At 47.8% G+C, this 24,179-nt stretch overlaps 1 protein-coding gene across 1 annotated transcript in view; it reads right to left on the bottom strand.

Annotated features, from left to right (window-relative positions):
- LOC137637029 (uncharacterized) overlaps positions 1 to 24,179 on the bottom strand; it is a 318,070-nt gene that overhangs the window by 183,553 nt on the left and 110,338 nt on the right. The gene's annotated exons all lie outside the window — the stretch shown is intronic.

Below are 24,179 nucleotides of genomic sequence, written 5' to 3'. Positions count from 1 at the left end.
CCCAAAGACGGGAAAATTGGTAGTTGGAAACCTATATTCTTAGGTGTAATGGTCGAATATCGAAGGGGTTCTTTTGTCACATCACTGAGGTTGGTACGAATGGGGGGTAGCGGGGCAAGCCTTGTGGCCCGAACCGGGCCGACCATTTAGCGCCGCGCTAAATGGTCAGGGCAACTGCCATTTGTCGTAGCGTGGTCCCCGATGATTCCAGATTTTTGGCCTGTGACTTGGATCTTCGCCCTGAGCCCTCCAATTGCACATAATCGAGGAAAATCGGGGATTTTTTTACGATGGAACAAAAAATCAGCATCGGGAGCCATAATCGGGAATGTGTGAATTGAGCTTTAGCTGCATGTCATAATGCAGAAATGCTCCTCTAGGACCTCTAAATAAAAAAATACTCTCTTCCACTACTTCTCAATCTCCCCTTCCCCTGTGATGCTTATCATGGGAGGAACAATGACCACAAGCATAGTTATAACCACCACTCCATTTAATCAGAGCCATCATTGACCTATATATACCCTAATCCATTGATATCCCTTACAAAAAGGCTAGAAGGGAGGGAAACAGATGACTAACAGTTGAGTAATGAAACAATATATTTCATCACCAAAATTTTGTTTATTACCAGGTAGTTATCAAGCTGGCTACCACCCTCTTTTAAGGTGGGTCTGGTAGAAAGAGATAATGACACTCAAACCAATTTGGTACATCTTGTCGCATTAACATTATTAACATTCCATGTTTGACTTTATGAAATGATAAGTAATTGAGTTTATTTCACCTTCCATAAAAAATTAAATTAGTTTCCTAAGTATTGTATCAGAACTTCCTACCAAAACACAAACAATGTGAGCAAAATCTGTATGCTAACTATAAAAATACATGATTTAAATAATTTAAACAATCCATGTTATGTTATAAGAGAAATCATTTTGACAAATGTAATTTTTAAAAATTAAAAAAATTCTTGCTGCTAAGTGCAGCCTCAATAATGTTCTCTTATTAACATTGTGACTTTGATGACACAATACCAGACTTCAACCACTACCCGTAAAATGGGCTTTCAACAATTGTGCCGTCTTGAAGGCACCAGCATATTTGAAAATTTAGCAGAAATCTTGTCGCTATGCTGCTCATATAAACTCAATAATCATTTATTGTGTAAGGGGTAAAGTGAGTATGTCGCCTATCATGTATGAGAATTGTAATCAACCACTGAGTTTTACTTACATCAGTGTTAATGTACAGTATAACCAAAAATCTTAATGTTAACAGAAATTTATCTTAAAATTGTTTTGCAAAATTTATTTCATTGTCAACTAACTTGTATTCACACCATAGGTACTATGTATACAGACTGATTTCAAGAGCCTGATCCAGAGCCAGAAGTTAAGACAAGTATGATGTAAATGAACTCCAGGCCAGTTCTTCTATCTTAGATCCTAATTACATTTGACTCTGGGGTTTGCAAGGTGAGTGCAGTATTAAGACGTAGCGTGCATACCGCTCACATTTGGCTCTAGGGTTCAAAGGGTAAGCGATGTATAGATCGTATAGTGGTGATGAGCTTTGTTGCCGATTGGACACATGTAATAGGTCATTTCGGTGCTAGTAAGAGAGCTGAGTGAGGTCTTAAGTGGTCAAAAGTTTTTGTTCCCCATTTCACTTAGCATGGAATTTCCTAACGTGTGGACTGGTCACATAGAAAAGGAACCGGTGACAAGGGATTTCGTTCGCACGTGAGTGTATGGCAGTGTCATCGGTGAACAGGGGTCACAAGGAAAACAATCACATGGTGACCAATCTCGGTGAGACTAATCATAGGACAGGACTGATCACTGAGACTGAACATGAAGAGATCAATCACGGGGAGATCAAGGATCAAATTCCAATCACAATCGCAATGGAATGTCTTGTCGTTCGTAAAAACAAGGAGACACATCAATGGTTCCTCTCACACCAATACGAGCCATTTTTTTTTCTCCCTTCAGAACCAAAGTACTGTATTCTTAGAGAGAGACTGAGGTACACCTCAACTGTCGTATGGAAGGAGAGGGTCGATGCTCATCATCCAGACCAACAGTGCACTTCCAAAAACCACGAATTGGTAATATGAGCAAAAGCCCTGTACCATGCGCCAACAAAGACACCTTTCCAGTCTGCGTTGGTTCTCAGTACTGCACAATCTTTGTCTCTCTCACATAGAGGATAAGAGATTGGTCGAGTATTAAGGAATCGAGGGAAGAAGGGCTAAGACCTCCATCTAGAGCTACAGTGCACATGCTTAAATCTGTAACAAGATTGAGTGATTGATTAATGGATTTGAAGTTTTCTGGCATCCTGACATCTAAGGTCATTGACACCGATATCATTTATTATAAGTAAAGAATAAAATATTCAATTAAAACCATAAAAGCAAATATGTCATCATAAAATTTAAATAACTTTCAGAAGACATGCTTCTGAAATAAATATGACAAATTTGTAGATAATTTGTATTTTTCCTAACGATACAAACCTTAGCTATTTACATGGGGTAATTACTTTGGCGGCAGCCGATGATGAGCCATAAAGTTTTAACGAGGGTTTCCTACCCCGCGCTAGTTAGCGAGGGTAGGGAGGGGTAGCTAGCTACCCCTCCCCCCTCACACACACCGGTGATTGATTCACTTTACTTAGAGGTAGGACTTATCTTGGGGGACAGGGCTGGCGGGCACATAACTGTAAATAGCTAAGGTTTGTATCGTTAGGAAAAATACAAATTATCTACGAATTTGTCATTTGTTCCGTAACTGAATACAAACCACGCTATTTACATGGGGTGACTTAACCCTTAGGAAGGGAGGTAAGTCCCCTGCCATACTGGCTTTGGCTTGCCCGGAGGCCCCAAACCCAGGTTCATAAAGCAACTCAAGGGTTGGGGCCCCTGCGCCTCGCAGACAGCTGAGGGGCTGCTGCGGCCTACGTAAGTCGTGTGTGAAGGTGAGCAGTGACATGTCCTAGGAAGTTGACCTGGAGTTCTTTAGAAGAAAATCTAGGCTAGGACTAACCCAATACCACCTCGTCAGGGTATGGGGACATGACAGTATTACAACTTAATACTAGGAACACAAGGAAGCATGGCTTACCTGCAGAGGTTCGAGGTCAGCTGTGCAAAGAGCTCAAGATGCTGTTTTTCTCCAAGGGAGGAGAGGATGAAGAAAAGAAAAGGGCCAGACAGATCTTTTCATTCACACAGACTAAAACTGGGTAACAATGCCCTCAACCCTCTGCTACTTGTCCAATTAGGAGTCTGAGGTTAGACCAGCTGTTGTGCAGCCACCACAGGGCCGATAGAAAAAGTATCGAGCCTTCTGTGTGTCACGTCTTGCAGGTAGTGGGCCGTGAAGGTGGTCTGACGCTTCCACACTCCAGCTTGCAGGACCTGCGTCCCCAAAAAGTTCTTCTTGGAAGCCAGGGACGTAGCTACGCCCCTGACATCATGCGTCCTAGGACGCCGTGACGGAGGAGGGTCAGAACTCAAGGCCAGGTGGATCACCTTGTGGATCCAGGCCGAGATGGTATTCCTGGTGACCTTCCTCTTCGTTTCCCCGGTGCTAAAAAACAATGCTCACACCTGGGGGCGGACTGCAGCTGTTCTTTTAAGATACAACCTCAGACTCCTGACTGGGCACAGTAGGAGATGGTCTGGGTCATCTGTTACAGAACGAAGACTCGAGACCTGGAAAGAGTCGAACCTTGGGTCCGGCACTCCCGGGTTCTGAGTCTTAGCAACAAACTCAGGGACGAAGCCGAACGTTACCTCACCCCATCCCCTTGAATGGGCGACGTCGTAGGAGAGACCATGCAGTTTGCTGACTCACTTGGCCGAGGCCAAAGCTAGCAGGAACACCGTCTTCCAGGTAAGGTGGCGATCAGAAGCCTGGCGTAATGGTTCGTAGGGAGGCCTCTTAAGAGACCTGAGGACCCGAACCACGTTCAAAGGAGGAGGTCTCACTTCCGACTGAGGGCAGGTAAGCTCATAGCTACGTATGAGTAGAGAGAGTTCCAGCGAGGAAGAAATGTCCACTCCTTTGAGCCTGAAGGCAAGACTTAAGGCTGAGCGATAGCCTTTCACTGCCGAGACTGAAAGGCGCATTTCTTCCAGCAGATACACAAGGAACTCCGCAATTGCTGTTAAAGTGGCATCGAGGGGAGAGATACCCCTTCCACGGCACCAACCACAGAAAACTCGCCACTTCGCCTGGTAGACTCCTGCGGATGACCTGCGCAGGTGGCCAGACATCCTTTCCGCAACTTGTTGCGAAAATCCTCTCTCTTTGAGGAGATGCTGGATAGTCTCCAGGCGTGAAGTCGAAGCGAAGCTACGGCTTTGTGGAAGATGTCGGAGTGTGGTTGTTTGAGTAGCTCGTGACGTGGAGGGAGCTCCCTCGGGATCTCCGTGAGGAGCAGCAGAAGGTCCGGAAACCACTCTGCGTGATGCCATAGCGGAGCTATCAAGGTCATCGAGAGATTGACCGATGTTCTGGTCTTGTTGAGGACCCTCCTCATCAGACAGAATGGGGGAAAGGCGTACAAGTCGACGTTGTCCCACCGTTGTTGGAAGGCATCTTGCCAGAGGGCCTTGGGGTCCGGGACTGGGGAGCAGTACAGCGGAAGCTTGGTGTTCAACGCTGTAGCGAACAGGTCCACAGTTGGGGAACCCCACAAAGTCAGGACTTTGTTGGCTATCCGAGGATCCAAAGACCACTCGGTACTCACTATCTGCGTCGCTCTGCTCAGACTGTCGGCGAGCACATTCCTCTTGCCTGGAATGAAGCGAGCCAGAAGTGATATCAAGTGGCCTTCGGACCATCTCAGGATCTCTACTGCAAGATGGGACAGCTGTTCCGAAAAGGTACCTCCCTGCTTGTTGATGTAAGCCACCACCGTAGTGTTGTCGCTCATCACCACCACGGAGTGGCCCGCCAGGACTTGGTGGAACTTTTGAAGGGACAGGAACATGGCCTTCATCTCCAGCAGGTTTATGTGAAGGTACTTTTCTGATTCTGACCACAGGCCTGAGGCCCTGTAGTTCAGAACGTGGGCACCCCACCCCTTGTTTGATGCGTCCGAAAGCAGCATCAAATCCGGGGTAGAGACGAGAAGATCCACTCCCTTTCGCAGGTTCTCGTCTGCCACCCACCACCTGAGGTCCGCTCGTTCCGCAGATCCCATGGGGATCAGGATGTCCGGGGAGTCGAGTCCTTGACTTCACCGAGACTTCAGTCGCCACGGAAGGGATCTCTTCCTGAGGCGACTGTTGGGGACGAGACGGGTCAGAGAGGAGAGGTGGCCGAGGAGACGAAGCCACGATTGGGCTGGGAGTTCTTCTCGATTGAGGAAAGGTTTCGCAACCTTCCTCAGCCTTGCTATCCTTTCGTCTGATGAGAAGGCTTTGTGGAGATTGGTGTCTATGATCATGCCTAGATATACCAGTTTCTGAGAGGGCTGCAGAGAGGACTTCTCGAGGTTTACCACGATCCCCAGATCCTGGCAAACTTCGAGGAGCTTGTCTCGGTGGTGAAGAAGGGATGCCTCTGAGTCTGCCAGGATCAGCCAGTCGTCCAGGTAACAAAGGAGACGGATGCCGATCCTGTGAGCCCACGAAGAGATGATGGTGAAGACTGGTGAACACCTGAGGCGCTGTGGAGAGACCGAAACACAGCACCTTGAACTGGTAGATCTTGTTGTCTAGGCAAAATCTCAGGTACTTCCTTGAAGACGGATGGATTGGGATCTGGAAGTACGCGTCCTTCAGATCCAGTGTGCACATGAAGTCTCGTGGTCTCACTGCAAGTCTGACGTCTCCATACTGAACGGAGTCTGCTTGACAAACCCGTTCAGTGTCGAGAGGTCGATGACTGGTCTCCAGCCTCCAGACGCCTTTCTCACAAGAAAGAGTCGACTGTAGAAGCCTGGGGACCCGTCCACGACCTCCTGGAGAGCGTCCTTCTCCAACATGGTCTGGACTTCGGCCCAAAGGGCCTGCCCTTTTGCCGATCCCAAGGCAAAAGAGCTCAACGACACTGGATTCGCTGTCAGGGGAGGTAGAGAGGCTGTGAACGGGACGCGATACCCTAGGGATATCACGGAGACCGTCCAGGCATCCGCCCCGAGTTGCTGCCACCTTGCTGCGCAACTCTGCAGGCATCCCCCCACTGGTGGACACGCAGGGGGATTGCCAACCCTAGCGCTTCCGGCCTCGGCCGGAGCCTCTAGGGTTCTTGCCTCCCCTGGAGGACTTCTTTCCCCTCCTGCCCTTGGCAGGAAAGGGCTTAGACACCTTGGGCCTCGCTGCTACGGTAGTCTTCTTTGTATCCTTGACGGGACGGGGCTGCTGAACCACCGGACCCTTATAGGGCCTCGATGTCAGGGCCCTATGGATGAGGGAATCCTGGTTGGATTTCCTCCACCTCTCGGCAGAGAGCTCCATGTCCTTAGGCTCAAAGAAGCTCTTACCGAGGACAGAAGAGTGTCTGAGCCTGCTCGACTCGGCGCTGGGAACCTTATGGTGGAACCTCTCGGCAACAGCGTCCCTGCGTTTGAGGATCGTGTTGGCCCACAAGCTCGAGACTTGGTGGGACAGGAACTCGATGGTCCGAGTGCCCGAGAGGAGAAAGGTTCCCAGCACTTTCCTGGTGCTTTCCTTGAAGAGATCCTCGGACCGCACCAGGATGACCCAAAGACCCCAGCCAGATGTCGAGCCATGAAGTGGCCTGCATGGCGCACTTGATGACCTTCTCCTGGCTCTGGATCTCAGTGGCTGAGAAGGATACGTGCCGGTTGGAGAGCCTCTCAAGAGGGACTCCCCCTGTGAGTCCTTCCACAGAGTGATGTAAGGGAAGGCTCAGCGAAGACTCCTCGAGGATTTCAAAGTACCTCCTCTGATGGACACGAGGAGGAGGGAGGAGCTTATTCCCGGCACTGGATCTGCTGGAGGAGGCAAGCTCCGCGAGCTGGCCCTCGATCTTGTCTCTGGCGCTCTTCATCCCTTGGGACCAGGGCAATGCTGCGCTGGCTCTAGAGGGCTTCTGAGTGCCGTAGACGCGATCCAGGACCGTGTCCTTACCTTCACGAGGTGGGACCTCAGGGTCTGGAATCCCATTAAGGTTCCTCATGAGAGTCAGGACTTGCCAGAACGCGTGTTCTGACTCCTGGTGCTCGCCTCCTGTCGGACTTGCAGCGAAGTCTCCGGTCCCCAGAGGCTCTTCCTGGGGGGAAACGTGGGCATCCTCTACGGCTCTGGGCTGTTCCTGTCTGATCCTAGTAGACGATTTGGGAATCGTCTTAGAGTCCTTAGGTTCCCTCCTGGGAGGGATGCAGGACTCTAGAAGCGAAGGGGGCAAGTCCTTCTCCACCTCGGGACGAGGAGACCTCTCGGGAAGAGGAGGAACATCCACCATTGGTGCGATGGGGGGAGTATTCCTGCTCAACCGACTCCCCTGAGGAGGGGTAATCCTCCTCCGCAGGGGAGGGCGAGAAGGTCTGAGGGGGAGTAGGATCCTTTCACAAGGATCTACGTGGGGACAGCACAGGCCTCGGAGGAGGATCCACGGGAGAGACTCCTCTCTTCCTCTTCAGGGGGGTAGAAGCTGCCGCTGGCTCGCGACCCGAATCAGAGAGGGCTGGCTTAATCGCCCACACGAGAGCTCTGAGTAAGGTGTCGAACCAGGGCTGTTGACTGACAGCAACGCTGTCAGACACTCCCTCTGGAGGGAAGGGGATCGAGGGATCCCTAGGAGGAGTTGACAAACGAGGGTTCGCCTGCAGGGTTATAAGAGAAGAATCCCTAGACCTGTCCGAGGAGCGTTCCCCCTCTAGCGAGCGCGCTGGTCTGCGCTTGCGGGGAGAGGAACGCGACAAGGAAGAAACCGCCTGTCAGCGATCGCGCTGGGGCTCGTGTGACGGGCCCAGATCTCGCGCGCGAAGCTGGAAAATCGCGCGTGCGTGTGCGCGCACCCGCGGGGGCGGGAGGGGGGGGGGGTAATAGCGCGCAGGAGTATGGTCAGGAGCGGTGGCGCGCTGGCGACAGAGCGGGAGCATGGCTACGGGGGTGCACGGCAGCCTGAGCGGGAACATGCCCGCGAGCGCGAGTGGGCGATGGTGTGGGCGTGCGCCGATCAGGAGTTGGAACTGGAGGAGGCCGAACGCGCGGGTGCGCAGCGACCTGGTGCAGTCCCGGAGGGCGAGCGATAACAGGAGCGCCCGAGCAGGTGTCCGGTAGGACTGGCCGAGGGCGCGATAGCAGGGTCGCGAGCGACCTGGGAACGAGAGGTTTGGTGACGGTCTGGATGGACCGGTTTACTCGCCTGTGTAAGCGCTAGTTGCACTGGCGATCGTGGGCGCGCATAGCGCGCATCAGGAACACGTCGCACCGGGGTTCGCTGCTTCGGAGGTCACGTCGTGCGAGCCGCATGAGGGCGTTCTGGAGTTAGTTGCGCCACCACCGCTGTCTTAAAGACAGGCAGGGGGCGTGAAGCAGGAACAGGGCCCGATTTGGGCGCGTCGGGTGCGGATCGTATCTGTAGTAGATTCGCGCGGTTCCAGAGGCGGCCGTGAGCGCCCGTGCGCTGGCTTGGCAACCTCTGGGGCGACGAGCTGAGTCGTCGCGACGCGTGGTCGCATTGGTGCTGGAACAGGAACTGCGCGCAGGCGCGCATCACGAACTTCTCTCGTATCGCGAGCCTCCCTTGTATCGCGAACCTCCTTAGTTGGGCGCGATGGGTCCAAAACGACACGTGAGCGCGTTGGGGTGCGCGTGAGCGCTGGAGCCGGAATCGCGCAGGGACGCGTATCGCATGTCTCCACCGCAGGGCGCAACGAGTCCGTGGGAACCTGTGGGCGCCTGTGCGCCAACTCAGGAACTTCCTGGATCGCGCGCGATGAAACAGGAACAGGGTGCCGGCGAGGTACCGGAGGGTGCGTGAGCGCTGGAGGCCGCTGGGGCACTGGTGGACGCGTAGGCGCCATATCAGGAACTGGCCGCAAGTGCGCAGGAGAGCGCGGCGGTACTATAACAGGAACAGGGCGCGTTTGCGCAGTTGGGCGCTTGCTCGCTACTTCAGGAACTGTTGGAGGGCGACGGGGCGCCGATGGGCGTGGGCGCGCAGGGGAACCCTGGCGAGCAACAGGAACAGTGGCGCGAACGCCTAAGGGTGGGCGCCAAGGCGCTTTGTCAGGAACGTCAGGAATAACAGCAGCAGGGTGCGCAGGCGGAGCCTTACGCTTAGGGGCGAGCGGCGCAGTTACGCGCTCAAGTCCCTGAGACCCCGAAGGGTCAGGAGGTTGAGCAATGGCAGTCTCCAGCGCGTAAAGTGCGTCAGCAGCTTTAGATGTCGATGGTTGGGGCGATAGCTCACATTGTCCCGAAGGACGACCATCCTCCGACGGGGATCGCGAACGATCCCTGGAGAGGTCAAGGTTGGTAGCAGGTAGGTCAGGAGAACGGCGAGTCGTCTCATCCGCAGAGGACTGTGGTGACGACGAGCCGAAGAGGCACCTTTTAACCCCTTTGAAGGCGGAAGGAAGGCCTCTACGGCGAAGGGGAGGGCGAGCCTTGCGCCTTATACGCCCACGAAGTGCCGTGGGATCAGCAGGCTGACCATCAATAGGCCTCCGAAGAGGCGTCTCTACCAGAGAACTCCCCCGAGAGGGAGTCTCAACGGAAGGAGAGACCGTGGGAGTAAGCTCCTCCCTCGAAGTATGTTCGGAGAGGGCGACAGAGCCTTCTGCTACCGCAGCCACAGGAACGGGAGTTTGGCCTGACCCACGGGATGTTTCCGACGTCAACCACAGACAGAGGATCTATGTCCGATGAGGTTGACGATTGTTCGGCAGCCGCACCCCGTTTGATCATACCAAACAAGGCTTCCTTGGAGGGCGAACCCTGTAGCCCCAAGGAAGCCCAAAGCTGAAAAAGGTCATTGTTAGAAACAAATACCTCCTCCGAGGGGGGAGGGGCAGCCGCCTCGCTATGGTAGGCAACGACCTCTCCCTCACCACGGGATCGGTTAATGACATCAACATTACGGTCTACGCTACCACTCGTCGGCCTCTCGGAAGAGGCCGCCCGAGCGGGAGCTTCGGAGGAGGAATGGGCGGCGGAAGAAGAAGACTTAAGATTTTCTCTCTTCCGAGAAACCTCGGAAGGAGAAATATCCCTTTTAGCCTTCTTCTTACGTCGCCGGGCAAACCTCTCCCGCTGGGAGGTAGACCACTCCCTACACTCAATGCACAAATTAGAACTATCACACCGTTGGCCCCTACACTGGGGGCATAAGGAGTGAGGATCAGTTTCCACGGCCGACATAAAGGTCCCACAAGGGAGGCCGGGAAGTCCAGGGCAAGTGCGCATAAAGAGAGTAGAGGCCAACTTCACACACAAACACTGAAAGAAAAAGCAAACAAAAATTATGGCAGTCAAAAGAGAGGAGAGCGCTGACAGGTCTGTCGTCTCTCCGAGCCAAAAGTAAAGTGAATCAATCACCGGTGTGTGTGAGGGGGGAGGGGTAGCTAGCTACCCCTCCCTACCCCCCGCTAACTAGCGCGGGGTAGGAAACCCTCGTTAAATCTTTATGGCTCGTCATCGGCTGCCGCCAAAGTAATTACCCCATGTAAATAGCGTGGTTTGTATTCAGTTACGGAACAACTAAAAATGCCGCTAGCATTATACGACACATATTTCCAAGAATCTTGGAAAGAATGAACCTGCCATCCTCAAATTGAGCCTCTAACAGATATCTATTTTTTTCTGTGCTTTAAGTGAAGCATTCAGTCGCCAAATGCCTCACTGTCAAGGGTATCAAACAGTTGTCGCAATATGGTTGGGGTTGGCAAGAGCTTTCAGCAGACTTGGAAGGTAGGTTATGAACTGGACCAGCATGGTTGAGAGGGGCAGCTCAACAGTCCTGAATAGATATTAAGTAATTGTCTAGAAGGACACTTCCTACCTACTGCTCAGCCCTGTGATGCTCTTAAATGCTCAATGGCATGACAGGCATAACCCTACTTGCAGCAGCTGGAGATGGGGATTGCTTAGCTTAGCATCCCCTACCCTTCTTCTTCCCCATGCTACCTTTCCAGAACTGATCATGAATGGGGCTCAAAATGGTAGAGAAGAGTCCAACGATGTGTGGGGAAGAAGTTGCAGAATTTTCCAGCAGGAGTTCTGAGGTAGTTTGAGTTCTCCGCACATTGGAGCTGGAAGTCATAGCCACACACAAAGGTTTCTTCACAGACTCCTTCAGAGGAAGCTGCACAGTGAATGACTGAGTCCTGGTTCTACGTCCTCCAATGCTCACTCTACATCATTCATCAGAAAAAAGTGACAGAGTTCAGCACCAATCCTTTCCCAAGAGCAGCACAACTCTCCAAGCCCAATTGTTGGGAGAAATAATGCATGACTGAGTCCTTTCTCCTCAAGAGGAGATTTCCTGTCTGATGAGAGGAAAACGAGACTCTATGGAAAATTACTTCATCTTCTACCGTATCTAACCTTGTAGAGCTTTCAACGTCTGCCACAGCGAGTGAACACTAGTCAACACATGATACCACCAGGAGAAACGCCATGGAAGTGAACTCAAAAGCCAATGACAGAAAAGAATGAAAGTTTTGCCCTACAGTACTTGAATTGAGGGGGAGGCCAGCCATCAGCAGGGCCAAAATCAACTCGGATAAAAGTTGTCAACTTTACTATCTCACACTATATTTACCTTTTCTATATTTCCTTCTATTCCAGATGTCAATTTAAACACAAAACAAACAATTCCAACGCTAGGCAAACATACGAATGAATAGAGACAAAAGACCATGCCCACCACCATAATAATCTAATTACAATGAATCCAACCAGCTAACTCCCCCTCCAACAATCTTCTTCCCTAACAACAATACCACGTGACCTGATGTCCCTATGGCATCACAAACAAATCTTTTTTTATTAATTATCACTATATTGCATATTTACTTATTATAAACAAATCTCTTCATGCTTTTCTCACAGTCTTCTCTGAATATCCACCCTTTCTAATAATATTGTACGTCTACACTTAATAACCATTCAATTATCATACTGTACAATTCTAAATTCTCTAACATAGAATTAATCATCAAAATAAATCCTCTAACTAATCATACTTATCTCTTTCTCCTCCCCTCCCATCTCCTTCCAACAGTAGTCTCTTTTCTACAACCCTACCCCCTCAATCTCCTACATATCTCTACTCTCCACATATGCCCTGATGTTTTCCTGGCTTGGTAGGTTCATCAGTTATTTTTCTCTTCCCTGTTATCCATTGCACCTCTTATATTTTTCCAGATTCTGTTATTTCCCTTATGGCTGCAATCTTTCATCTTTTACCACTAACTCCCGTACTTGATTTAATTGCTGTCATTAGTGTTCTAATGTCTGTTTTCACTATTGCCTTTAATTTTTTCTCTCCCACTAATTCCTACCATAATTTATTGATATATATCAAACCTTCTATCACCTCTCTCATGCTTAACGTCTCTGCCTCAAAAGTTGATTTTTCTACCCTTATCGATTTTCAAGACTCCCATCATATGAGACACCTCCTCCCGTCATCTATTAAAGGTATTATACAACCAAATTGCCTATGTCCATCTTCAACATCTCCAAGGGATGCATCTGCATATGCTTCCCAAAAGATATTCCCTTCTTGCAGTTCATCTAATACCCCCTCTCCAATATACTTTAATAATTTTTCTCATATCCTGTGTCGTACCTTCCTCGAATGCCTTACCTAATTCCCTAAAGCTATATGATATTTCTGGTATTGTATGCAAAGATATCCAATTAAGCTGTCCAACCATGGACCTATACCTTGTCAGTTCCTTCTGACTTATAATGTTACCAGTATATTGTCTAGCTTCTGGTTCCTTTACAAAGTTGACATATTTCCATTGACTGATACTTATCCTCATTTCATTTTGCTCAAGCATTATTCCTATGTATTTAAAATTCTTACTTTCTTGTTTCTCTCTTAGCTTTCCAATTGTCTCTTCCATGAGTCATTTATCTCCCCCATAGCTAAAGTCATCCACATGAGAGCATAATATAACAACCAATTTATTGTCTTTCCTCCAATAAAATATGTTTGGCTCCAATCTACTTCTCTTTCCCTCAAGTTCTTTCACTACAATCTCTACCTTACAATACCATACTTTTGCAGCATCCATCTACCCAAACACTGTCTTCTTCAATTTCCATAAACCACTCCAATCTCCTTCAAGTGGTGGTTTCAAATATAATTCCCTCTGTATTTGATCACCCTGTAAATATGTTATTTTCATTAGTAAAATAAATTTTTGAATATACTTACCCGATGATCATGTAGCTGTCAACTCCGTTGCCCGACAGAAATCTACGGTCGGGATACGCCAGCGATCGCTATCCAGGTGGGGGTGTACACAACAGCGCCATCTGTGGTCAGGTACTCAAGTACTTCTTGTCAACAAGACCTCAATTTTCTCCTCGGTCCACTGGTTCTCTATGGGGAGGAAGGGCGGGTCCTTTAAATCATGATCATCGGGTAAGTATATTCAAAAATTTATTTTACTAATGAAAATAACATTTTTCAATATTAATCTTACCCGATGATCATGTAGCTGATTCACACCCAGGGTGGTGGGTGGAGACCAGCATACATGTTAACAAAGAAGCTAAGTATCCCGTATTTCATTTTATTAGTTATTCAAAATAACAATATAAAATAAATAAGTACCTGGTAAGGAAGTCGACTTGAACCATTACTCTGCCTTTATTAAGTACGTCTTCCTTACTGAGCGTAGCGGTCCTCTTAGGATGCTGAACGACTCTTAGGTGCTGAAGTATAAAGAGCTGCAACTCATACTAAAGGACCTCATCACAACCTCTAACCTAGGCGCTTCTCAAGAAAGAATTGACCACCCGCCAAATCAACCAGGATGCGGAAGGCTTCTTAGCCGACCGTACAACCCAAAAACAACAATAAAAAGTATTCAAGAGAAAGGTTAAAAAGGTTATGGGATTATGGGAATGTAGTGGCTGAGCCCTCACCTACTACTGCACTCGCTGCTACGAATGGTCCCAGGGTGTAGCAGTTCTCGTAAAGAGACTGGACATCTTTGAGATAGAATGATGCGAACACTGACTTGCTTCTCCAATAGGTTGCATCCATAACACTCTGCAGAGAACGGTTCTGTTTGAAGGCCACTGAAGTAGCCACAGCTCTCACTTCATGTGTCCTTACCTTCAGCAAAGCAAGGTCTTCTTCCTTCATATGAGAATGAGCTTCTCTAATCAGAAGCCTGATGTAGTAAGAAACTGCGTTCTTAGACATTGGTAGCGAAGGCTTCTTAACAGCACACCATAAGGCTTCTGATTGTCCTCGTAAGGGTTTAGACCTTTTTAGATAATACCTAAGAGCTCTGACTGGGCAAAGTACTCTCTCCAGTTCGTTACCCACCAAGTTGGACAGGTTAGGGATCTCGAACGATTTAGGCCAAGGACGTGAAGGAAGCTCGTTTTTAGCCAAAAAACCGAGCTGCAAGGAACATGTAGCCGTTTCCGATGTGAAACCTATGTTCCTGCTGAAGGCGTGGATCTCACTTACTCTTTTAGCTGTTGCTAGGCATACGAGGAAAAGAGTTTTTAATGTGAGGTCCTTAAAAGAGGCTGATTGGAGCGGTTCAAATCTAGATGACATAAGGAACCTTAGGACTACGTCTAGATTCCAGCCTGGAGTGGACAACCGACGTTCCTTTGAGGTCTCAAAAGACCTAAGGAGGTCCTGTAGATCTTTGTTGGTGGAAAGATCCAAGCCTCTGTGGCGGAAAACCGCTGCCAACATACTTCTGTAACCCTTGATCGTAGGAGCTGATAGGGATCTAACGTTCCTTAGATGTAACAGGAAGTCAGCAATCTGGGTTACAGTGGTACTGGTTGAGGAAACTGCATTGGCCTTGCACCAGCTTCGGAAGACTTCCCATTTAGATTGATAGACTCTGAGAGTGGATGTCCTCCTTGCTCTGGCAATCGCTCTGGCTGCCTCCTTCGAAAAGCCTCTAGCTCTTGAGAGTCTTTCGATAGTCTGAAGGCAGTCAGACGAAGAGCGTGGAGGCTTGGGTGTACCTTCTTTACGTGAGGTTGACGCAGAAGGTCCACTCTTAGAGGGAGAGTCCTGGGAACGTCGGCCAGCCATTGCAGTACCTCTGTGAACCATTCTCTCGCGGGCCAGAGGGGAGCAACCAACGTCAGCCGTGTCCCTTTGTGAGAGGCGAACTTCTGAAGTACCCTGTTGACAATCTTGAACGGCGGGAATGCATACAGGTCGAGATGGGACCAATCCAGCAGAAAGGCATCCACGTGAACTGCTGCTGGGTCTGGAATTGGGGAACAATACAATGGGAGCCTCTTGGTCATCGAGGTAGCGAACAGATCTATGGTTGGCTGACCCCACAGGGTCCAAAGTCTGCTGCAAACATTCTTGTGAAGGGTCCACTCTGTGGGGATGACCTGACCCTTCCGGCTGAGGCGATCTGCCATGACATTCATATCGCCCTGAATGAACCTCGTTACCAGCGTGAGCCTTCGATCTTTTGACCAAATGAGGAGGTCCCTTGCGATCTCGAACAACTTCCTCGAATGAGTCCCCCCCTGCTTGGAGATGTAAGCCAAGGCTGTGGGGTTGTCGGAGTTCACCTCCACCACCTTGTTTGGCTGGAGGGACTTGAAGTTTATTAAGGCCAGATGAACCGCCAACAACTCCTTGCAATTGATGTGAAGTGTCCTTTGCTCCTGATTCCATGTTCCCGAGCATTCCTGTCCGTCCAATGTCGCACCCCAGCCCGAGTCTGATGCGTCCGAGAAGAGACGGTGGTCGGGGGTCTGAACAGCTAACGAAAGACCTTCCTTGAGAAGAATGCTGTTCTTCCACCACGTTAGAGTAGACCTCATCTCTTTGGAAACAGGAACTGAGACCGTCTCTAGCGTCATGTCCTTTATCCAGTGAGCAGCTAGATGATACTGAAGGGGGCGGAGGTGGAGTCTCCCTAACTCGATGAACATGGCCAGCGATGAAAGTGTCCCTGTTAGACTCATCCACTGCCTGACTGAGCATCGGTTCCTTCTCAGCATGCTCAGGATGCACTCTAGGGCTTGGTTGATCCTTGGGGCCGACGGAAAAGCCCGAAAAGCTCGACTCTGAATCTCCATACCCAGGTAAACAATGGTCTGGGATGGGACGAGCTGGGACTTCTCTAAATTGACCAGGAGGCCCAGTTCCTTGGTCAGATCCATAGTCCATCTGAGATTCTCCAGACAGCGACGACTTGTGGGAGCTCTTAAAAGCCAGTCGTCTAAATAGAGGGAGGCTCTGATGTCTGCCAAGTGAAGGAATTTCGCAATATTCCTCATCAGTCTCGTAAACACAAGAGGTGCCGTGCTTAGGCCAAAGCACAGGGCTTGGAACTGGTACACAACCTTTCCAAAGACGAATCTTAGGAAAGGTTGGGAGTCTGGATGGATGGGGACGTGAAAGTATGCGTCTTTCAGGTCTAACGAGACCATCCAGTCCTCCTGCCTGACCGCTGCTAGGACCGACTTCGTCGTCTCCATCGTGAACGTCTGCTTGGTGACATAAGCATTGAGAGCACTGACGTCCAGCACCGGTCTCCAACCTCCTGTCTTCTTGGCTACAAGGAAGAGACGGTTGTAAAAGACCGGGGATTGATGATCCCGGACTATGACCACTGCTTCCTTTTGTAGCAAGAGCGACACCTCTTGTTGCAACGCTAGCCTCTTGTCCTTCTCCTTGTAGTTGGGAGAGAGGTTGATGGGACATGTAGTTAGAGGGGGATTGAGGCAGAACGGAATTCTGTATCCCTCCCTTAGCCACTTCACAGACTGAGCGTCTGCACCTCTGCTCTCCCAAGCCTGCCAGAAGGTCTTGAGTCTGGCTCCTACTGCTGTCTGGAGAGGAAGGCAGTCAAAACTTGCCTTTTGCAGACTTGGAACCCTTCTTGGACTTGCCACGGTGACTGTCTGCACGGGTACCTCCTCTGCTGGAGGTTCTGCCACGAAAGGGCGGGATGAACCTAGAAGCAGGTGTATCAGCTGCTAAAGGGCGGAAGGGTCTAGGCACGGAAGGTAAGGTTTTAGCCTTACGTGCAGAAGAAGCCATGAGGTCATGCGTATCCTTCTGGATAAGAGAGGCAGCCATCCCCTTAATCAACTCCTCCGGAAACAGACACTTGGAGAGAGGAGCAAACAGCAACTCTGACTTCTGGCAAGGAGTGATACCAGCAGATAAGAAGGAGCACAGATGTTCTCTCTTCTTGAGGACCCCTGATACATATGAAGCCGCAAGTTCACCAGACCCATCCCGTATTGCCTTGTCCATGCTGGACATGATCAGCATGGCCGAGTCCTTGTCAGAAGGGGAAGTCTTCCTGCTTAAGGCTCCTAAACACCAATCGAGGAAGTTGAATATCTCGAAGGCACGAAAGACTCCCTTCAACATATGATCAAGATCAGAAAAGGACCAGCAGATCTTCGAACGTCTCATAGCCAACCTGCGGGGAGAGTCAACCAGACTTGAGAAGTCGGCCTGGGCAGAGGCAGGAACCCCCAAGCCAGGTTCCTCTCCCGTGGCATACCAGACGCTCGACTTAGAAGCCAGCTTGGGAGGAGGAAACACAAAAGAGGTCCTTCCCAGTTGCTTCTTGGAATGCAACCAGTCCCCCATAACCCTCAAAGCTCTCCTTGATGATCTGGCGAGAACAAGCTTGGTGAAGGCAGGCGCAGCAGACTGCATGCCCAGAGCAAACTCGGAGGGAGGAGAACGAGGGGTTGCAGACACAAAGTGTTCAGGATACAATTCTCTGAACAAAGCAAGGACTTTGCGAAAGTCTAAGGAGGGTGGCGAAGACTTGGGTCCTTCAACATCAGAGTGAGGATCATCCAGATGAGCAGCTTCATCCTCCGATACATCCTCATCCGAAAGTTGAGTTGTGAGTGGCAAAGGCAGAGCAGCAAGCTGAGCGGCTGAATCCTGCAGAACGGGTGCATGCGTACCTGCGGATCCATCAGCATGCCTCTGCTGGACAGACTGCGAGCTGGCAACAACAAAAGCAGAGGGCCGGTGTGTGGGAGGGTCTGCGGTGGGCTGAGGAGCATGCGGTATGGTATGCAGAGCATGAGGTAAGGCATGCGGCTCATGCTGCATGGTATGCGGCTCATGCTGCATGGTATGCGGAGCATGCTGTAAGGTCTGCAGAGCATGCTCCATGGGCTGAGGAGAATGCCGCATAGTGCTGGAACCCGGCAACTCCTGATGCGGCAGCTCATGCATGTTAGCAGATGGTGCAGCAAGAACATGCGTCTGGCAGTGAGGACTGCGCATCGGTGGAGGAGCTCTCACAGGTGGGGTGTGGGAGCAGGCAGCCGCAGTATCTGCTGAACGCACAACCTCTGCGGGTTGTAGGTTAACAGGAGAGGTGTTAACCTTCTCGGCATGATACTCCTGCATAAAAGCCGCAAGCTGAGACTGCATAGTCTGCAGCATGGACCACTTAGGGTCTACTGTTGAGGGACCACTCTACCTCTCTTGGGAGGTGTGCAGTCATCAGATGACTGCGGCGAGTCCGAACTGACCCAGTGGCTACACCTGGGCCGTTGGACTAGCTCGGAAGGGACCTTACGTTTGAGCGGTCGTGAGACCTTGGTCCACCGTTTCCTCCTGGAAACTTCTTCCACAGACGAGGAATGTAAGGGCTCATTCGTCTGGGAGTGGAAGGGACGATCCTTAGCAGATGCGTCCGCAACCACTGAGGATACATCCGTGCGCCGATCAAGGCCTGCCGAACCCTTTGGTCCTTCGACATTGCTTCTCCCCTGGGCTTGGGAGCTTGCAAGAGGTCCCGGACTGGGAGGACGACTGGCACGCACAGATGTACCCTCATGCGCAACACTGACACTGACACTATGCACAGCACTAGCACTAACACTTCCCACTGCACTCTTCGCTTTCAGCTCTCTGACATCTGCCAAGAGCTGATTGCGGTCACTAACCAACGACTCCACCTTATCACCGAGAGCCTGAATGGCACGCAACATATCAGCCATTGAAGGCTGAGCACTCGTAGCAGGTTCGGGAGTCACCACCACAGGGGAAGGAAAAGGTTGAGGGGCATGGGGAGAGGAAAAATCTACAGAGCGAGAAGAACTCCTCCTATCTCTCTCCTTCTCTAACCTACGTGTATATCTGAGGAATTCATTAAAATCGAATTCCGAAAGCCCAGCACATTCCCCACATCGATCTTCCAATTGACAGGATTTTCCCCTACAATTGGAGCATACGGTGTGAGGATCTATAGAGGCCTTCGGAAGACGCCTAATACAAGTCCTAACACTACACTGCCTGTATTTAGGAACTTGGGAATGGTCAGACATCTTGAATTTAGAGGTAGTCAAGGGGGAATTCCAAAATAAAGCAAAGATCGTTAACCAATGAATCAAATTAATTCCAAAAGCTTGCTAAGCTAAGGATAAAGCTTCCTGAACAGCGAAGGCTAAATTTCAGAGCAAATACATCACCAAAACGTGAACAAAAGACTCCAAAATCAACAGCGTATCCATGTAGGTCTTGCCGGCGGCACGACAGAGGAAAAATTGAGGTCTTGTTGACAAGAAGTACTTGAGTACCTGACCACAGATGGCGCTGTTGTGTACACCCCCACCTGGATAGCGATCGCTGGTGTATCCCGACCGTAGATTTCTGTCGGGCAACGGAGTTGACAGCTACATGATCATCGGGTAAGATTAATATTGAAAAATGTTGTTTTCACATCTAATGTGTAACAATTCCATTTTTTTTAATTTGGTGATTGCCAAGCACAATGTCAAGAGTTTTGCATTACAAGTAGGGGCATCTTTTCCCCAGTCTGGCATATCTTCTTCAAAGCCCCTACCAACCAACCTGTCCTTAGATATCTTTTCACCTCCTTTTAACTTCAGTGACTATCCACCTTGTGGATATAGCTTCTTCCCCAGTATCTTTCACCTCCTCATATACATCATTTTCTCTCCAACTCTTTAACTCCTTTTCCTTAGCCTCTAACACTTCCCAATTCTCAAAACCTATCAACACCTCTTCTTAATCCCTATTTTTTTCAATATTCCTGTAATCTCTCAGGTTTATCCAACCAAACTGAATATTATCCACTCTTCCATCTGACCAGTGTCTTTATTTATTGCTCTAACCCTGTTCTCCTTTTTCAACTTAGGCAATTCTTCTTTCAAGTCTTCCTCACCTACATCTTCCTCTTCTTTCTTATCATCTCTCTCTATTCTCTTCCCCCTTATTTCCAATAATCACCTCTGTCTCCTGTGCAATTGTTACATCATTCTCTTGGACACCTACATCATTCATACGGTTGTCCATGTTTCCACGAACCTCTGACAATCTTTCTTTTTCTGTTACTTTGCCTTGAATTCTTGTAATGTGTATCCTAGCTATGTCTCAGTGAACTGCCATGTTTTACTATAACTGTCTTACCTGACACTCCTACTACCTCAGCAGGTCGTCTTCATCCTTTTTCATCCACTCTATTGTAAAACACCCCATCTCCAACTACTCCCTCCTCAAGTTTATGTTCATTCATGTTTTCATTTTAGGCAATTCTTAGTTGGCTACAAGCCTATTTCTAATGAAAGCCTCTCTAGACAAGTGTACTGCATTCAATGAATCCCTTATTGCCCCTTCTTTTGTACTAATCTCTCTACTAGCTGGATTTAAAGTCTCTTCCCCTACTAAATTACTGTAGGTAATGGAGGATTTCTACCAAAAACTAGTTAATTAGGCAAAAATCTTCATTATCTACTAAACAGTTTCTTGCACATATCACCCATCGCAAAGTTATCAGCAAACTAACATCTTCCTCTTTTTTCTCAGACTTCCTTTCAGGATTCCAAATGCTTTCTCACACTATCCATTGCTCTATGGTGATTCTGCTGATATAGCCAAGAATTTAATATTCCCCATTTCAGTCATTCTTCTTATTTTTTAAATTTTATTTTGGAACTTACCACCATTATCAGAAAGTATTTTACATGGTGCTCCAAAAAATGCAAACCACCCATCAATAAGGGTTCTTATGATAGTTTCTGGTCTTTAGTCACTAATCCAGTATGCCTGACAATATTTGGTGACCTTATCAACAATAATGAACTTCCTCTTTGTTATGTCTCCTACATCTAAAGCCAAAATCTCCTCAAATATTCTACTCCAGGAAAATTCAACAACAGATTTCCCTGGATTCTTTTTATACTTTCTACATATTTCACAAGTTACAATTGAATCTGTTATTAGTTTCCTAACTTCTTCCTAAACCATCACTCCACTTGGCCTCTTCTGTTAACCTCCAAATCTTCTCCCTACTTCCATGTCCAAACTGTAATTGTAACTTCATGATTGTCCCTTTAATTTCTTGTTACAGTACATTGTCCCTCCACAATACAGTAATTCCTCTTGTACCCTCTTCAGAATTGGTAATTGTAAATGACCCTGTTCATCCTCTCACAAATTAATTCTTAATCCACCTAATGCTTCTATTTCCACCAACTTTTCCTTCATATTTATCCTCCTACCCATCCCATTCAGTGTTTTCCTCCATATCAACCATGGTAAGTCCCCTTGTAAAATTTAAGTCTTTTTTTTTTTTTTTTTTTTTTTTTTAACAAAACTGGAATTTCCATTATACCTTTAGATTTATATCATGATTGACCAAACTTAAAGACCTTGTTTAGCCCTCTTTGGTGTTCTTCATTCTTTTCAACTCTCCTAGGCTTAAACCAACTACAACCCTAGCAAATAATTCACTACAAACAGGTGATTTACACCCTGTACCTAAAAAAAAGCATCAACCTCTCCCCAAGAGTTCACATGTGTTTCATGAATTTCTCCTACAAAATTCTCTCCTCTACATTCTCTCTACCTTGTTTAAACCTATTTTCCACATACCAGTCTTCTTTTTAACAAACTTGTTTTCAAGTAGATTTTCTTTATTATGATAATTCTGAGGGCAATCTCTAGGCCTGTGCCATTCTGAATTACATATAGCACACAATGTTACTATCCCTTCTCTATTTATTGGATTTCTTCCACCTCTCCGTCTTATCCACCTAGTTTTATCCATATTCCTGTATCCCTCTCTGCTTCTACCCATATTCAAGATTCCAGATCCCCACCAATTATCCTCTTCCTTGTTCCCTAATCCTTTGAATATTCCTTTCAATGGCTTGGACACCAAATCATAGTCAAGTTTACCTTGCCCACATGCAACCAACGTCATCTGCTTTTAATTCTCGGTGGAATTTTCCCGTCCCAAAACATAAAAACCTTTAGCCTCCCCCTCAAACAAATGTTTTCCTATAGCCTTACTGTATTCTGAAGCTGCAATACCATATCTAATTAAGAAATCTCTCATCCTTTCACCAGATTCTCTCTCTATTTTAAAGTACGTCTTCATCTTCTCATAGTTAACCATTATTGTGTCCTTTAGAAATACCTCATCTAACTTCTTTGATATTACCTTTGAACCATTTGCGCCTTTCAGTTTGATCTATTTATCTCTTCTGTCACTTCCAAAGCCTTTCATGTCAAACTCAATCTAATCTCTATGCATGGATATTTAACATTATCCACACATACTACCAATCAATCCTCTACCTGACCTTTCCAACCTTTGTATTCTTACTGTTTACCACAAAACCTAAGACATTTCTTCTTCCAACTCCATTCTATCTCCTTAGTGTCTCTCATAGCGCTAAACTAACCAAAGAATTCTGACAACCGACACATAGTAGATATCCTATACTAAGTTTACAAGTAACCATATATCTAATTTACTATTTCACACAATATTTACCTTCTCTATATAGTATTTCCTTCTATTCCAGATGTCAGCTTATCAACATATCTATGACTAACCATGCTCCGCTACCACTGTTAAATTTACTATTTCACACGATATTTACCTTCTCTATATTTCTATATTTCCTTTCATTCCAGATGTCAGCTTATCAACACAAAACAAACAATTCCAATACTAGACAAACATACGAACCAATAGAGATAAGAGAGCGACCCCTCCAACAATCTCCTTCACTAACAACACCACGTGACCTGACGTCACTGTGGTGTCATATAAACAGCTAGTTTCTTCACTAATTATCACTATATTGCCTTTTTACTTATAAACAAATCTCTTGATGTTTTTCCTCCGAATCTTCTCTATATATCCACCCTTTCTAATAATACTCTACTTAATAAGCATTCAACTATCAGACTGTATTATTCAAAATTCTCTTGACTTAAAATAAATCCTCTAACTAATCAGAAGTGCCATATTTTCCTAAACTAGGTCACTGTATTAATAAATCAGCTCTATATTCTCCAATAAATGCCACTCAGACTTGGAGTTATCTGCCTCCTCTATGGGTTTCGAGCCTCCCTAGGCACTTCATACCCGCAAAGTGAATGAAGACTTGGCAGCCTGGCCTGGAGATCGTTCACATCCCCTGAAATGCAACTGATCTGTTCCAAGAACTAAGGCAGGAATGTAATCCCACAAGCAGGACAAGGGATCAGGCCACAAGCGGTCTTGCTTACTGTATGCTGAATGATCCCCAGGACACCTACTTTGGCAAGAGATAGAAGCTGTCCCTCAAATACTTCTCTCTGGCAAATGGGTGAAAGTGTTCAACTCTCCTCAGTTCTCTTGAGCAAAAAGGTAGGAAATCAAGTCCACTTCATCCCTGTGACATTATCCAACCACCTTGATAATGATTCAACATTCTTTCAAGCTTGCTCCGGACAATACTCCTAATTGAAAAGACAACTAATAGATATATGCAAGAACAAAAGCTGCCTATTCAAATAAATTTTTCTCACTACTCATTGTATAAAAGAAAATTCCTAGTTCTTAATAAAAACATAGGCTATGATAAAATGATATTTTGATTATAAAATAAATTTTTGAATATACTTACCCGGTGAATATATAATAGCTGACGTCTCCGACGGCTCGACAGATTCCCAAAAACTCGCGAGCGATCGCCGTGAAGGTTGCGG

This window comes from Palaemon carinicauda, unplaced genomic scaffold (genome assembly GCF_036898095.1).
Source record: "Palaemon carinicauda isolate YSFRI2023 unplaced genomic scaffold, ASM3689809v2 scaffold5, whole genome shotgun sequence".
Taxonomy (NCBI): Eukaryota; Metazoa; Arthropoda; class Malacostraca; order Decapoda; family Palaemonidae; genus Palaemon; species Palaemon carinicauda.
Note: the sequence above shows the minus strand (reverse complement) of the source record. Positions and strands in the feature narration are given on the sequence as shown.